This window comes from Gossypium hirsutum, chromosome A06 (assembly GCF_007990345.1).
Source record: "Gossypium hirsutum isolate 1008001.06 chromosome A06, Gossypium_hirsutum_v2.1, whole genome shotgun sequence".
Taxonomy (NCBI): Eukaryota; Viridiplantae; Streptophyta; class Magnoliopsida; order Malvales; family Malvaceae; genus Gossypium; species Gossypium hirsutum.
The window spans coordinates 22,647,346-22,651,824 of record NC_053429.1 but is presented as its reverse complement, the minus strand read 5'-3'; the positions used below and the strand labels follow the sequence as shown (position 1 = coordinate 22,651,824).

At 39.1% G+C, this 4,479-nt stretch overlaps 1 non-coding gene across 1 annotated transcript; it reads right to left on the bottom strand.

The window, feature by feature from the left end:
- Nucleotides 1-292: 292 nt before the first annotated feature.
- Nucleotides 293-399, bottom strand: LOC121231723 (small nucleolar RNA R71). Its single transcript, XR_005929778.1, has one exon. It is a non-coding gene; the product is annotated as a small nucleolar RNA R71 (small nucleolar RNA).
- Nucleotides 400-4,479: the final 4,080 nt, after the last annotated feature.

Sequence of the window (4,479 nt, the reverse complement as noted above, 5' to 3'; positions counted from 1 at the left end):
CACAACAATTCAAGCTGAAGCCGACCATGTTCCAAATGTTGCAAAATATGGGTCAATGTAATGGGATTCCTACTGAAGATCGACATCTTCATCTTTGGCTATTCATGGAAGTGAGTGACTTATTTAAACTAGTCAGAGTGACTAAGGACACCTTGAGCTGAGATTATTTCCATACTTCTTAAGAGATAGAGCACGTACGTGGTTGAACTCCCTACCATCTGGTTCCATAACTACATGGCAAGAGTTGGTTGAACGTTTGTTAATGAAATATTTCCCTCCATCTTTAGCTTTCAAGATCCAAAATGAAATCACTTCATTTCAGCAACTTGATGAAGAATCTTTATATGAGGCATGAGAGCGGTTCAAGGAGTTATTATGAAGGTGCCCTTATCACGACATTCCTTGCTGTGTTCAAATAGAGACTTTCTATATTGGTCTCAATATTCATACTAGAATGATGGTGGATGTTTTGGCAAATGGAACCCTTCTTTTTTAAGTCTTATAATGATGTTTACAAGATTATTGAAAGAATTTCCAGCAATAACTATTAGTGGCCAACCAACCGAGCAGCCTCAGAAAGACGAGCAATAGGAGTACATGAAGCGGACACACTTGCTTCTTTGGCAGCCCAGGTATCCTCTATGTCTTCTATGCTTAAGAACATAATTGTTAATGGTTTCAAGGGTAATCTGTTAGGTCAGCAGCTGAACCAATTCAAGAATATTTCTTGTGAATACTATGGAGATGGCCATTTCTTTGAAAATTGCCCATCGAATCAAGAGTCAAATTATTACATGGGAAATCATAATTGGAATGATCCGCAATCAAAATTTTACAACTCTTCATGGCAGAATCATCCAATTTCTCCATGGAGTAATCAATGGGTGGACCATAGCGACTCTGTTATACCATTTCGACCAAATTATCCCTTGAAATATTCTCAACAAGTACAACAACCCTCGCCAACTGAATCTTCAAGTGATCTTGAGAAACTGCTGAAGGCATACATAGCGAAGAATGATACCACTTTTAAAAATCTAGAGAATTAAATAGGTCAGCTAACTAATGAAATTCGAAATAAACCCTAAGGTATTTGGCCAAGTGACACAAAAAATCTAAAAAATTTGGGCAAAGAACATTGTAAAACAGTCTCTTTGCCAAGTGGAAAGACATTGGAGCCCAAGGTGGTTGAGGTTCAAGATGGGCCGAATGTCAGATGCGCCCAAATTCAAAATTCGCAAAACACACGGGCTGTGTGACCCAAAATCTATATAAACCCCTCACTATTCATCATCTCCCTCCCAAAAATCCCTAACCCTAGCCGTTGCAAGTCCACACGCCTTACCCCCACGCCCGTGCGCTGTCTACAACACCGATTCTGACGCCCCAAGTTTCTTCTTTTTACGTTTGTTTACTCTTTTCTCTCTATTTTCTTTAAATAAGTTGCTTAAATTTCATGATTCCTTTGCTATACTGAACTATTTTGAATATTCATAGTTAGAATAGTAAAATACTAGTGCTTGTTTAATAAAAATTTTTGTCATTTTAGTTACTCCATTATGTTATACTCTTCTATTTTTCCTTGTTTCCATGAAATTTATGCCTACTCACATGTATTCATTCATTATTTCCATAATCCTCTAAGTTGATATATTTAGTGATTTTAGTTTTTATCATCTCGTACGTAAATCTCATAAAATATTCATATTTAGCCTTGATTTTCCATACTATTCTTGGGGCATATTGATTGAACTTCAATTTTTCAATACAGGTACAATGTCGTCCTCACGTGGTAAGAAGACCGCTGTTCCCGCCTCGAAGAAGAGGAAAGGAGCAACATCATCCTCGGGTCCTACCACGGAGATTAGGCACCCATTCCTCCAGTTTCCATTGGGACCCCAGAAGGAATTATATCAGATATTATGGGCCTGACCCCTAGGTGTGGGCCACTGCATTGACTGGGCCACACTCGAGCAGATTCAATTGGCTGACGCGGTCTGAGCCCTCCTAATGACTGACCCGTAGGGGCTCTTCTTCGAGATCATCAAGCCGACATACCTCGAGTTTAGATTGGAACTCTACTGACGTTCCATCTTCAGACCGTCATGACCAACTTCGACGATCCTAAAACAGTCCAGTTCCGCCTCAGTGGTCTAGTACGCCAGTTGAGCATACTCGAGTTCGGGATTACACTAGGGCTGTACACGGAGGAGTTTATGGATGACAATGACCTTGACACCTTCCACCACTACATCCACTGCTCCCCCTAGAAATGTTGGAGGGACCTCATCCCTGCCTCGACCACCTACGATCCTAGCCGCTCCAAGGCATCGGCTCTCCCTCATTCCTTGAGGTATCTACACGTCATCTTCGCTCACACTCTGACAGGGAGTCGAGAGAGCACCGGCGTCGTTACCACCCAAAACGCCTATTTCTTATGGAGTATGGGGAACGGGCACGTCATCGACCTCGTCTACTTTATTTCCTTCGCCATTCACCACTAGACGGAGCGACACAGGAGAGGGGTCATCTCTATCAGGCTCTATGTGACTCGATTGGCTCGGCACTTCTGGCTCCTCAATACAACAGCCCAATCATCCTCCCTCACTCTCATCAGCCAGATGACCCCACAGGTCATCTCGAGCATGCTAAGTATGAGGGTGATCGAGAAATGACGTGGCACATACCCTCCTCAATACCGCTTCGCCCAGTCCACCGAGGAGGAAGACCCAGAGGACATTCCTGATGATGTCCCTCCACGTCACGAGGATCCACCGACTCAGCCACCACCTCCCTTTCGTCCAATTCATGCGGCGGCTTCATACACTGACATCTCTGAGCGCCTTACTCGATTCGAGCAACAGTGTTTTCAGCGCTTCGATAACATTGATGCTACTCTACAGCAGATTTGTCAGCACTTCCACATCTCATCGCCACCCCCACCTCGCGAACCATCTAGCGATGAATATGCTTAAAAACTTTTATTTATTATTTTATGTTTTTACTTTTATTCTATTTTAAGACTACTTTTTATTTTTCTTTAAGCTTATTTTTATTAGGTTTTATAATTATTATTTTACAATTTTAAATTTCAGCTATTTCATTACGAGTAATTATGCTTTCTTATATTTCCTAAAAAGTTCCAAATTCTATCACAGTTATAAAGAGCTCCAAAGCTCATCATCGCATAGAAACTAAAAACTCAACAGGGAAAGGTTCTCCACGACTGCCATGTCCTGCTTAACCACGACCATAGCTACCACTAGATATAGTATTTTTTTGGCACAGGACTTATGGACTAATGAGCCTTTACCACCACCGGAGTATCCTCCTCCACTCTCACGCCGATTATTCTCTAAAACTCCAGTTCAAGGAATTCATTCATCATTCAGGAAGTTTCACTTCTCTCCCTATCTTATGATTATCAATCTATTTTTTTAAATATATCTATCTTTGTACATTGAGGGCAATGTACATCTTAAGTGTGGGGGGTCTTTTATATCATCATTAGAAATCCCTGAATTATGTCTTATTCTCATGTGAATCACTCATATCACTATTAGAAAGAATTTTAATTAATTTATGATTTTTATTGATATGTCTTGAATTAAAACATAGGCATTTATGCATTGAGTGTTTAAACTTTAAGACATTAGGGAATCAAGCATGATAAGTTGATTTTTGAAGAATTAAAAACTTTTAGGTTGTTTTCCTAAGTTTAGGTATTATCTTGAGTTGAAATTCACAGGTTTAAACATAAAAAAGCCATAATTTTTGTGAGATTTTTAGCCTTTAGAGCATCTATTATTTCTTTCATGCTCACTTTTATTGTTGCTTTGAGTGCGTCAGTATTGAATTGTTATTCTAGAACTTGCTTGATTATACATGTCAAGACCACACCATTTGATTTGATATGTCAAGATGATAAAGGCACTTAGGTTTAACCCACTCATTCCACAAAAGCCTACCTTTATTATTAACCCTTAGTGAACCCCTTTGAGCCTAACATACCATTAATTGATTTGCCCTCAATATTAACCCATAACCTATTATTGTTGAAATCCCCTAATTTGATCCCTATTTTTGTCGAGATTTGATTTGTACTAATTGCTTAGCTATGTTTTGTTCTTCTATGTATTTGACTTGTTCTTAAAAAAAACCAACAACAGCAACAATACTTACATACATATTAGTAGTAATTCGCCATTTTTTTAGCTTGAGTGTTAATTCCATATTTTGAGAAGAAGCTCACTTGTATTCAACTGATAACTAGTCATTTTTCTAGCTAGGCAATTTTTTAATTCAATCTCTATTCTAACCTTTTCTTTCAGCTTGCGACTACACCCCCTAACCAAAGCCACGTTACAACCCTCTAAAGACCTTTTTGATTGAGGTATCATCTCAATATATAGTGGTGGAAATTTGATTTTCAAGCAAACCTATGGTAATAACTTCTCATATTGACTAATGAGTGCTTTA